We start from the raw sequence: 13,700 nt of genomic DNA on the forward strand, positions 1-13,700 counted from the left end.
ACCGACAGTGCAGTCAGACCAATTAAATTAATTCATGACAGAGACAAGGTCTTCAATCAGGAGTTCAGAGACACAAATAGGTCAATTGGCTAAAATGTTTTCTAGTAGACAGCAAGGGAATTTTCCTAGTACCATAGAGGTAAATCCTAAAGAGCAATGTCAAGTTGTCACTCTGAGGAGTGGGACTAAGTACGATGGACCTACAGTGGATGACAAAGGGAAGAAGATAGAGGATGAACATGTTACTAGTCCAATACAAGAGGAGGTTATGGAAGACCTTCCTAAGACAGAAAAGCCAAAACACATCAAACCTACACCAAGAATTCCATATCCTAAACGGTTTCGAAAGGCAATTCTTGACAAACAATTCTCCAAATTTCTTGAGGTATTTAAGAAACTTCACATTAACATCCCTTTTGCAGAGGCTCTAGAACAAATGCCTAGTTATGTGAAGTTTATGAAAGAGATATTTTCTAATAAGAGAAAAATGGAGGATTATGAAACTGTTGCATTGACTGAAGAGTGTAGTGCAATTATTCAAAAGAAGCTTCCTCAAAACTTAAGAGAATCGAGCAGTTTCACTATACCTTGAACCATTGGTAACTTTCATTATGAGAGAGCTTTATGGAATTTGGGTGCATGCATAAATTTAATGTCGCTGTCTGTATTTAAAAGGATTGGTTTGGGGGAAGCTAGACCCACCACTACTATTACTCTTTAACTGGCTGACCGTTCATTAACACATCACAGATGTATTATAGAGGACGTTCTAGTAAAGATAGATAACTTCCTTTATGCAATATGGAGGAAGATGAGGATGTGCCTATTATATTGGGACGACCATTTTCAGCCACGGGGCAAGCGTTGATAGACGTTCAGAAGGGTGAGTTAAGGCTCAGAGTACAAGGAGACTAGGTTATTTTTAATGTTTTTAAAGCCTTGAAATATCCTTCAGCTGGTGACAGTTGTTTTAATGTTAGTGTATTGGAGGAACCTAGTAAAAGGGTCCAATTTATTGAGGATCCACTTGAGTTGAGTTTGATGGCAAGTCCTAAAGAGTGTGCTGGTACTGAAGACAGTGAGTATGTTAAGTGGTTGAATTCATCAGGGAAAATTTATGAAAAGAAATATGAGGAATTAGGGCAAGTGCCTGAGAGACCTCTCCCATCTATTGAGAAGCCACCACTTCTTTAGTTAAAAATTTTACCTGATTATCTTAAGTATGCTTATTTGGGTAAGAATGACACTCTTCCAATTATATTTCAACTTGATTGTCTGTGATTGAAGAAGACAAGCTTCTTAGTGGCTCACAAACTAGCAATTGGTTGGACATTAGCATATATAAAGGGTATTAGTCCTTCAATAGTGATGCATCGTAAATTAATGGAGGAGGATAGTAAGCCTAGTATTGATGCTCAGAGGAGGCCCAATCCTTCAATGAAAGAACTGTAAGTTGAATAAGGTCACTAGGAAAGACCATCTCCCTTTGCCTTTTGTAGTTCAGATGCTAGATAGATTGGCAGGCCATCCTTATTACTGTTTCTTGCATGGGTATTCAGGATACCATCAAATTCCCATAGCACCGGAGGATCAAGAAAAGACTACCTTCACATGCCCTTATGGAACATTTGCATTTTGGAGGATGTCATTTGGGTTATGTAATGCTCCCGCTACCTTTCAAAGATGTATGATGTCTATCTTTTCAGACATAGTGGAAAAAGGTATCAAAATTTTTATGGATGACTTATAAGTATTTGGACACTCTTTTGATGGATGTTTGGCTAATTTGGAAAGGGTTCTGGGATAAATGTCTCTTTATGGTGACAGAAGATATAATCTTGGGCCACAAAATTTCACGCCAAGGAATTGAGGTAGACAAGGCCAAGATATCTACAACAGAAAATTTACCTCCTCTAGTGTCTGTTAAAGGGGTTCATAGTTTTTTTGGCCATGCTAGATTTTATAGGAGGTTCATAAAGGAGTTTTCAAAAATTTCAAAGCCCTTATCTACTCTACTTATGAATGGTGTGGTATTTAACTTTGATTTTGACTATTTACGTGCATTTAACACATTGAAGGAGAAATTGGTATCTGCTCCAATTGTTGCATCACCAAATTGGGAACTTCCTTTTGAATTAATGTGTGATGCTAGTGATTATGCAGTAGGAGTAGTTCTTGGACAGCGAGGTGAAAAGTTATTCTGTATAATTTATTATGCTAGTCGAACCTCGAATGATGCTCAATTAAATTATGCAACTATTGAGAAGGAATAACTTGCAATTATCTTTGCATTCGACAAGTTCAGGCCTTATTTAATTGATAATAAGGTGATTTTTTACACAAATCATTCAGCTATTAAGTACCTTATGAACAAAAAGGATGCTAAACCTCGCCTAATTCGATGGGTCCTATTATTGCAAGAGTTTGATATGGAAATTTGTGATAAGAAGGGGACATAAAAGCTAGTTGCAGATCATTTATCTAGATTGGAAAAAGGAGAAGAGCATAATGAGAATGAGGAGCAAATTGATGAAAATTTTATAGATGAACAATTATTTTTGATTGAAAGGGAAGAGAAGTTACCTTGGTTTGCGGATTATGTCAATTATTTGGTAGCTAAAGTTGTGCCTCCGAACATGTCAAGGTAGCAACTCAGAAAATTCTATTCGGAAGTTAAGCATTATTATTGGGATGAGCCCATTCTTTTTCGTCATTGTGGTGATCAAATAAGTAGAAGATGTGTCCTAGAAGAGGAAATGATTTCCATACTTACTCACTGTCATACTTTACATTGTGGTGGTCACTTTGGAGGAACAAGGACAGCATCAAAAGTTTTGCAATGTGGGTTTTATTGGCCTACGTTATTTAAAGATGCTAGTGCCTTTGCTAAGATTTGTGATCATTGCCAAAGGACTGGTAATATATCGAGACGAGATCAAATGCCAATGACTAGAATTCTGGAAGTTGAGTTGTTTGATGTGTGGGGAATAGATTTTATGGGGCCCTTCCCATCATCTTATAATAATAAGTATATTTTGCTGGAAGTAGGTTGTGTTTCTAAATGGGTGGAAGCTACAACAACTCCTACTTGTGATGGTAAGGAGGTACTTAAATTTTTTCATAAAAATATTTTAACTCCGTTTGGTACTCCAAGAGCAATTATTAGTGACAAAGGCAGTCATTTTTGTAACAAATCATTAACAGTACTATGCGCTCGTTATCAAGTTCATCGTCGAAAGAACCTGTTTTATCATCCACTTGCAAATGGTCAAGTTGAAATGTCAAACCGGGAGATTAAAAGTATTTTAGAGAAAACTGTAAAAACATCAAGGAAAGATTGGTCTAAAAAGCTTGATGATTTACTATGGGCATATCGCACAGCCTTTAAGACTCCGATTGGTATGTCACCATATCGGTTAGTGTTTAGGAAGGCATGTCATTTACCAGTAGAACTTGAGCATCGAGCTTATTGGGCGGTGAAAAGGTAAATGTTGATTTATTCATGGTAGGGCAGAAGAGGCTCTTTTAGTTAAATGAGCTTGATAAATTTTGAAATGAAGATCATGAAAATGCAAAGATTTTTCAAGAAAAGTATAAGGCTTTTCATGATAAAAGGATAATTAGTAAGGATTTCCAACTGGGAGATAAAGTTCTTTTATTTAATTCTAGATTGAAGCAGTTTCCAGGAAAAGTAAAGTCTAGATGGTCACGACCCATCACAGTAGTTGTCTCATTACCTTATGGAGCGGTACATATTCATAGTGAGAAAACATGAAATTTTAAAGTAAATGATCAGATATTAAAGCATTATTTGGAAGGACTGATGGAAAACTGAAAATCTGTGATGGTTTTGGAACCCCTCTAAATGGGGTAGTCAGCGTCCGACTAAATGACGTTAACAACAGCGCTATAGGAGGCATTCCAATACTTTATTTTGTTTTTATTTTAATTTTAAATTAGTGAAAAATTTTATTTAATGTTAATTTGGATTTTAATAGATTTGTTTAGTTTAGATTTTTTATTTTTAGTATAAAGTTTGTAAAAAAATCATGCAAATCGTGAAAAGGCTCTTTTCCAATTAGTCTGCAGGTCAAGTCGCGACTTGATCTTGTAAGTCGTGGCATTAACAAAATTTAGAGAGTATGAAAATTTAAGGAAGGGGCGGGCCGCGACTTGATGAGGTTGAGTCGTTGCCCTGCGAAATAGAAATTTTGGAAAATTTGATGCAGGCTGCGACTTGTTCGTCCTTTGTTAACGTGGTTTAAAATCATTTATTCTCAGCTTATACCTCTCATTTTTACATTTCTTTCATCCTAGCCCAAATTATTTTTATAAAAGCTATAATTTTTCCCCTTATTCTTCTGTTTAAAACACCCTAAAGCCATATCCATTAATCCCTAATTCCATATTTATTTCCTTCTTCCTTTTACTCTAACCTTAACTTTTTCTATTGGTGGTAAGTGAAGATTGAAAGAGAATTGAAGAGTGGGTAGTCTCTAAGATTTAAAGGCATGTAATTTTGCCTTTTTGATGATCTTGAAGTTTTGATTGAAGTAATTTTGTGTTAAGGGATTGAATTGAGTTTTTGACTTACATTGTTAATATATTGAGTGTCTTTGAGTTGGTGTCTTTTGGGGTTAATCTGTAGAGGAAAGTACTATAAATTAGAGGAAGTGCTGCCAATTTTTTGTTGTGTATTTGCTACATTGTGTGATTATGGGGCCCAGAAAAAAACCTAGTAGGGTTCCCTCTTCTAAAAACTCCAATCGCCCTTCTACATCCCACAACCAACCACCCCAACCTCAGCCTACCCTGCTGCCACCACCACCAATTCAAGAATTTGATCCAACTAGGTTTATTAGTAAGGATGCCTTTGATCATTATCAAAGGTTATCTCAACGTCCAGTTAGTCAAGAGAGAGGAATGGAATATCAAGAAGACCCTTATCCTCAAAAAACTTATAACCTCATTCGGGCTGAAATTCAGTGCCGTCGTTGGAAACTTTTTGTGGATGATAAAATGCCCAATGCTAGTTGTTCAATGGTTTATGAGTTTTATGCAAATTTTCCAGGGGTAGTTAATAGAAAGGTTTTTATGCGAGGGGTTTAGGTAGAGTGTGATATTGATAATATTGATGCTTTATATCAATTACCCATGTTGTCGCAAGACGAGGATGAATATTACCAATTGGCTTATAATAGTGAAATTTATTGGGTTGAGGTGGCAGAAACATTAGGCATTTCTGGTGCTACTTTTGTCATGCAAAATGGAGAACCGAAGCATTTCCGAAGGTATCAAATGAATCATGTGGCCAAGGCTTGGACTCTCTTTGTGAGTGCGCGCCTTATGCCCAACACTCATTTATCTGAAGTACGAACTGATAGGTGTCTTCTTGTATATGCTATTATGATGGGACTCTCTGTCGATATTGGTCGGAATATCCGCATGAGTATTCGGGATTTATGTCGACTGACTACCACTGGCAGTTTGGGGCACGACTCAATGATTACTGTTCTATGTGATGTGTGGGAGGTACCTAAATATCCTAGAGATATTTATAGGAAGGCAATGGGGCCTATTTCTCGTGCTTCTGTGTATAAATTCAATGACCCATCTTTGGAGCCACCAATACCACAACCCAGGTAGGTGAAAGTTGAAGAGGAAAGAGATGCGACTGAGGAATCCGCACCTGCCAATGATCAACCAAATGATTCAAGGGTAGTTGAGGAGGAAATGAGAGGAGAATATCCTCAATATTTGACACTTGAGGCTCCACTGGATCCGCACTTGACCATATTGGATTATATCATCTGGCAAAACCAACATACTCATAGTTATTTGGGGGAGCTTCATGATTATCATAGAGCTCAGTTTGACTAGCAAAATGAGTTGGTTTACCGATGGTCAAATTAGGAGGAGGACCGACAATATTTTCCTTATCCACCACCTTGGCATCCTTTTCCTGATCCACCACCTTTTTGAAGTGATATACACCAGGCAAGTTTTCTTTCTTATTTTTAAACATTGGGGTCAATGTTTAGCTTAAGTTTTGGGGAGGGAGCTTACTTTTCTATTAGTTTTGTTTAGTTTATGTTAGTTGTTCGGAGTTTTGTTTTAATCTGTGTTTAGTACCAACATGAATGATGATTGACAACAAGTGTTGATGAGAATAAAGTGAATGTTATGAGTATAATTCAAAGAAAATGAAATTTGAAAAAAAAAACTGTGTGCTTGATTGAACACTTCGTTAGTTCATTTTATTTTAGACAACATTTGTTGAATATTTTGTCATGATATTTAAATTGATGTTTTTTATATTGATTATGATTGCTGAAATTGGTTAGTGGAATGATGAATAGAAAGTGGAAATTATTTTCTTACAGTATTAGAACCTGCTTACTTGTTATTTGAGGCAAAATAATATATCATGTATGTTTAGGAATATGATTTAGGCTATCATTTGGACTGTTTGAGCTTTTCTTTCCGACCATAAATTAATTGATCTTTTGTTTACCCTTTTTGAGCCTAACATTATATCTTTTTGTTCTAAGCCATTATTTAAGCTTGATACTTGAAACTTGGTTATATATTTGTCCCTAATATACTATGAGCATATGATTTTATGGGGATTGATGTGTAATGGTGTTTATTTGTGAATTTAGTGGGTGTAGAAAATGAAAAGTATAAAAGATTAGAGAGAAAGTATATATATTGAAAAAACAAAAGAAGTTCAATACACTCCCCATATGAATATATAGCAAAATCAAATTTGGGGGAGTGTAGTTATCATCTGAAAAGAAATTTTTTTTTTTTACATCTCTCTAAATAAAAACAAGAAAGAGGATTATGAGATTGTATTACTATGGAAGTAAAGTCGGTGACTTTTGGGCCATGTGCTTATACTAAAGTGAGCTTAAAAATTACTTTTCCATCTACCTTTACCTAAGCCATCATTACAAGCCTATACAAGTCCTATTGATTCTTATGCATATCATGATTTATATTAGTGGAGAATAGCAAGTGAAGTGAGCTTATGGAATTATTTTGTTTAAATGGATTGCTTGGAAAGAATTTGGTTAGCATAATTGATTTCAAATATGTTTATTTAATGATCATGATTTGATAATCTAAAATGTTAGTAGACTAAAGTGTGTTGATGGAGTGTTTTGATCAAAATTCTAGGTTCAATAAACTATTGAGTAGTTTTATGAGAATTATATGATTAGCATTCATGATTGTTGTCTGTATAATTCATGTTGTGGAAATTGTCTTAGTTGTTAGAGTCTAGGTTTGTTTTGAGCCCTTTGTTCGAGGTCAAACAAAGAGTAAGTTTAGGGGGGGTTTGATAACTTCATTTTAGTGTTGTTTTAGAATGTATTTTTGTGGTAATCTTGAGTCTTTATGTTTGTTTTGTGCAAGATTACACTTTTGTTTGTGTTTGTTGTAGGTTGGTGCGAAGAATAATGTAAAAAAAAAGTGAAAATGGTGGAAAAACAAAGCTCTTGGTTGTTGTTTGACTCAAAATGGTGCTAAGGACCAGTAGAAATCAGTTTTTGATGAAGAAACAAGGTTGAAAGACTTAAATTGAGAAATAATGGAATTAGGGCCGCGATTAGGAGTTTAGAGTCGCGACTCTGGGAAAGTCAGAAATACAAAGATGCTGAAGGAAATTAGAGTCGTGACTTGCCCTTATAAGTCGCGGCGCTAGGGGAAGTCAGCGGCTAAGGCAAGGGAGCATCGAAGACACGGGCCGCGACTTGATATGCCTAAGTCACGGTGCCTGAAGAGATATGCAGATTTAGAGGACCTTTAAAAATTGATACGGGTCGCAACCTAAAGAAGGCCAAGTCCATGCCTGCATATGAAAATCTACAGATTTGTGATTTTTTTAACTATAAATTCAGACTTAGGGTTTAATTATGTCATGAGGTCGGATTTTAATTACATTTTTAGAGACTAATTTTGGTTCTTAGACTAGTTTTTCTGCACTTTTATATTTTTTCTTTCTTCTTAAAGTTTTTGAATCTTATGTTTCTGATTTTGTTGAGTTAGTCATGGCTGATATGAACTAAACATTTTTATCTAGGGTTTAGTGTAGTCACTTGGATTTATATTTAAATTAATTATGATGTTCTATTGATTTTTCTTGTCTATTCTAATCTATATAATGTTTGCTTAATGCTAGTAAATACCTGATCAATATTTGCTTGATTTATGATTTTGATTCAAACTTAAAAAGATGAGAATTGAATATGCTATCGTTATATAGACATAGGTTGGATATTGGACGAAAGTACTTGTATGGTTTGTGTAGTAATTAGGTTTCTATGCTTAATTCCTGCTTTATGTTTAAGTTTATCATAGAGATGTAGATAACTTGCATATAGGATGAGATCTTATATCTTGAAAAAGAATTGGAATCGATTTATCTTAACCTGCTATTAGAATAGGATGAAAGAAATTTAGAACTGATTAATAAAATTAATATAATGAAAAGTTGATGAAATTAATACCCTAGGCTTTTAATTAGTGAATTATATTTACTTTTGCAAAGTATATTTTAAAGTCTTAGTTTAAAAATCACTCTATTTTTGACAACCAAATAGAAATCAAAGAACAATTATTGGTAATTGGTTAATAATCTTTGTGGGAATGATACTCAATTTATCATCTATATTACTTGAATCGATTGTGTGCACTTGCGTATCAAATATTTAGTGATCAAAGGTCAATCTTGGAGAACACAGTCTTCTCCTGTAGCAGGTCAAACAAGTCATCGATCCTGGGCAATGAGTACTTATTCTTAATAGTCTACTTATTCAACTCCTTGTAGTCGATGCACATCCTTAAGGATCCATCCTTCTTCTTGATGAACAATACTGGAGAACCCCATGGAGAAAAACTCGGTCTCATGAATCCTAAGTCTAGTAACTCTTGAATCTTCAGTTCCATCAACTCTGATGGAGCCATTCTATAAGGTATCCTAGAGATTGGCTCCGCCACTGACACCAACTCTATGATAAACTCGATCTCTCGGTGTGGTGGCAACCCTGACATTTCTGCTGGGAATACATCAGGAAACTCATATCCTAATCTGGTCTCATCCGGTCCAACTGAAACATTCCTAGAGGTATCCACTATGTTTGTTAGGAATCCTATGCAACCTTCTTATATTAAGTCTCTAGCCTTTAGTGCTGAGATCATAGGTAGTCGTGGTCCACTCACTATCTCCATAACTACAAATGGTACCTCTGATTCCAGTTCAAAGGTCACCATTCTTCGCTTGCAGTCTATCGTTGCCCCATACATTGATAACCATTCCATCCCCATAATCATATCAAAGTCATCCATTGCTAATTCAATCAGGTCCATAGACAACTCCATACTGGCTATCTCTACTAGTAATGCTCTAACCCATCTCCTAGAGACTACCAGTTCTCTACTTGGCAACAAAGTCCTGAATTCCCTAGCACACATATCAAAAGGCCTACACAGATGATCTATCACTCTAGCAGATACAAACAAATTAGTTGCTCTTGAATCAATCAATACAGTAAATGAAGAACCGACACTAGAAATCGGACCTGTCACGATCGAGGGACTAGCCTCAGCCTCAGTTTGGGTCAAGATGAATAGTCTAGCTAGAGTGAGGTTGTTGCTCTTCTTCGACTCTTCTTTTCAAGCTTATGGGAAGTTCTTCCTCAGATAATTAACACTCCTGCAAGTAAAGCAAGCTCTGACACTACACTCTCCCTGATGTTGATGCCTGCACCGAGGACACTCTGGGAAACTTCTCCAGTTGTCTCCCCCACCCTGACGGCCACTAAAAGCACCATGTGCCCTCCTATCGGAACAAGGAAGAACAAAAGAATCTGGGCTTTCTATTATGCTCACTAGGGCCATTACCCCGGCTAGAACCAATAAAAGGAGGCATCGCCCTCTGAGCATTGCACCTTGCAATGCCCTCTTGCCATATCTGATCCTCGGCCCCCTAAGCTGTAAACGCCTTCTCCACTACCTGAGCATAGGTGGTAGTCCTCAGATCTAATGTTATCTTGATGTCATAGGCTTTCTTGACGTTCAGCCCCTGTACAAACTGATCCCTCTGTGCCATATTAGTGGGCACCAAGTCCAGTGCGAACTTCTCCAACTGGTCAAACTTCAGCGCATACTCTGTAACTGTCATCCAGTTCTGAGTCAGGTTGACATACTCATCCACCTTTGCAGCTCGGACTGCAACACTGTAGTATTTCTCATTGAAGATATCCCTAAATTCTTCCTAAGTCATAACTACCGCTTCCCTCCTCTAGGACACAATGTCCCACCAGATGCGGGTGTCTTCTATCGATATGTAGCTGGTGCAGACCACTCCCTCATTCCCTTCCACCCACATGAAATCTAGGATAGAAGAAGTCATATTCATTAGCTGCTCTTCCGCAGTGGGTCTGGACCGCCCTCAAAGGTGGGAGGGTGCTGCTTCTTGAACTGCTAGTATATAGGCTCCAACCTGTTCTCCATCACAGGCTCAACTAGCACTGGTGCCACAACCTGTGGAATTTAAAACCCAATGCCCCAAAGACGGGCCTGTTGCCTTAACTTTTAGAGTTCATCTTCTGTTCGTTGAAGTTTATCTTCAATTTCGGCAAACAACTATTGTCAGTTCTGTGGGACAAGTTGAGAGTCCTGACCCTCGTTGTCATCTTCGGCCTATTGCTGTGGAGTCTGATTGACCACCGAGACATAACTACAATATGCCTGCAATCAATGATGTTGCACATCAGGAATGAAAACAACATTTGTACGCCCTAAATATCCACGGGTTATTAGCGAGCTGGAAAAGGGTATAATCATATCAGCCACGTGGAAGCCACCTACCCGGAGCTGCTGGTACGAGTCTCTACCTCTTTAGCTCGAGGTAGCCAAAGGTTTAATAAGAATACTCGAAGGCATCGGGTCAGCAGTGTGGGCACCATGAGCTAGGACTACATCAAGCTCGAGGTACGACCTAGAGCTGACACCTCCGACCTTTTATAAAGTCAACCACGCAATGTAAACGTGCGCATATCAGACATCACGTGTCTACTCCATTCCTGAAATCTCGGACATGCCGCATAAACGTGCGTGTCAGGCACCCCATGACAGGTTAGGGCCATGCGGCCCATTATCCCCCTTACCTACTGATTAGACCACACTTCATTGTCAATTTTTAGGAATTAATCATAAGTGTCACAGAAGTGACATGATGGGTAAGAAGGTCACGGGATGACCCCCTTTGCCAATACCCAGGTGCCCTCTCCCTATAAATATGGAGACCCTGGGCATTGCAAAGGGTTGGCTTCTAATTTGTAAAGAAACACCGTGTAAGGAATACGAGAGAAAGATCAATAATATTGGTTGGTGGACTAGAGGGATTTTAACCTTCGAACCACCTAAAAAAGTAAACAAGTCATATCCTTCCTTTGAGACTATTTACGTATTATGGTTCATCATTTAGCACTAATCCATCTCTTTATTCATATAATTATCTGTTACCGAAGAACCGCGTCAACAACATCAAAACCTCCTAGTCTTGTCAATCAGTCACTAACAATAGAACAACACATCACACACAACATAAGCATATAGCAATCAAGGGGTCGTGCGCTGGAATCATGCATATATAAACACATTCATCATGCTCTACAAATACATTTATGTAAACAGGGCACCTTAAAAAAGAAGTTAAGAACATAATTTAATTAATACCGACCAACCTTGAGTCGGGGTTGTCAGTGGCAGGGAGAGTACATGTTCGGTCGATCTCCAGAAACCATAAACCTTGGCAAACTATGAAACCAATTTGTAACACCCTACTACCTTAGGGTCATCACCAAGTGATTTATAAATGTGCTATTAGCTCGCTAATCAAAGTTTTAGGTTGACAAGTGTGATTAAATTGAAATAAAGACTCATTTAACAACATTGGTTATAAAAGATTTGGACATTCATTAAAATCATAAAAGTTATACATTTGAGATCCCAAAATACTGTTTCGAAAATGTATTACAACTCAAAATGTTGATACAATCGACTTAAGTGACAAAGCAAATCATTACAACATATTCTCCAAAATAACCCTGGCTGTGGTAGGCAGGTAGGCCGAACATGTAAACGTCGCTCCACGCTCTCCAACTTAATGTTGGTCGACCTTTCCCTTGCCCTTGCCTACACCATAGAGTACCCATGAACCGAAGCCCAAGAAGAAAACTAAATGTATAACAAATCACTTATCAATCCAAAGATAAACAACAAAACAATCAACAGACAAAACACATAATGGCCTACGCCGACCCAAGTGCTTTACTAGGCCCTGGGTTCGCGTTCTTCACCGAGCGGGTGGATACAACACCCTTGGAGGGTCTCACCCTAGTGGCCTACACTCAACATGCTTAACATCGATCGCAACCCTTGCCGTACCAAACCTTCGTCGTTTTTGGCTTTTGTTGTTCGTTCATAATCATGCACAACATAGCATAGCATTCACAAATATTCACACATATATTAAACAAAAATAGTAGGGCTATGCCCTAAAACACAAATAATAGGGCTATGCCTGCTCCACGGGCACAAACAATTTTCTTACCTGTGTCCCGAGCTGTCAAATTAAAGTGATCCTGAGCACGATCCCTTAAACATGAGCTTTGATGTAAAACCTACTCACAATTCCATAACAAATATATATCCACCAATCCCTATCCAATTAAGAACTTTAGATTAAAATACTAGCCTTCGGGACCTTGAATTCTACTAAACTGGGTAGTAGAATCCTTCCTGAACCTTAGTATTTGGGTTCCCGAGCCTAAAACCTTAAATTGGTCAACATTACCTATTTGAGCTGCAGCCCAGCCCTTAAGGGTCGCGGCGCTCTCAAGACAGAGAGCCCTAGGGCTCTCATCAAATGGACACGGGTTGCGGGGTGCCTTAGCCTGTGCCACGGTGCCTGGTCAAAATTCTGAGGCCCCCAAGCCTCTGTGTCCAAGTGGGCTGCAGCACCTGATGAATAGGGTCGTGGCTTAAGCCCCGAAACCCATAAATATCATGCCTTTTCTGCATTTTTCCTCAGCCTAATTTACAAATTCTCAGCCAACCAATCCCTAGAATCAAAATTCTACCTACAGTCAATATCCAAGCAGGATTACTAACCTTAATACCCAAAATATTACTCAACCAACTCCTCAAAACTCAAAGATCACATCCCATAGTTTAAATTTATAAAAAACACAATAGAAAACTCAGTGAAATCAATAGAATTATGTACTTCAGCTGGTATTTCGACCTGACCTTCCTCCAACCTGCACAAGCTTTAAATTTCTCCAAGCTTCAGCCAACATCCAAAGATTTCCTCCAAATTCACCAAGCTTCTCAAGCACCAAGGATAGGGAGAGAGAGCCGAGAGAGAGAGAGAGAGAGATAAACTGTAGCAAGGCTAAGAAAAGTCTAAGTGTTTCTCCTTAGTTCTAGTGTTTGATCAGCTGATGTAATGCCCTACTACCCAGGGATCGTTATGGTGTGCATTTTAAACAGTGCTAAACTCTATGATCGTGTAATCGTGTAACTAAGTATGATTAACGGTTTAGGATTAAATATTTTGGTTAAGATACTATGTTTCACTAAAACATTTACCATTTACATTGGGATCCCAAAATATAATTTAAAGGTTA

The sequence above is a fragment of the Humulus lupulus genome, chromosome 8 (genome assembly GCF_963169125.1).
Source record: "Humulus lupulus chromosome 8, drHumLupu1.1, whole genome shotgun sequence".
Lineage (NCBI taxonomy): Eukaryota > Viridiplantae > Streptophyta > Magnoliopsida > Rosales > Cannabaceae > Humulus > Humulus lupulus.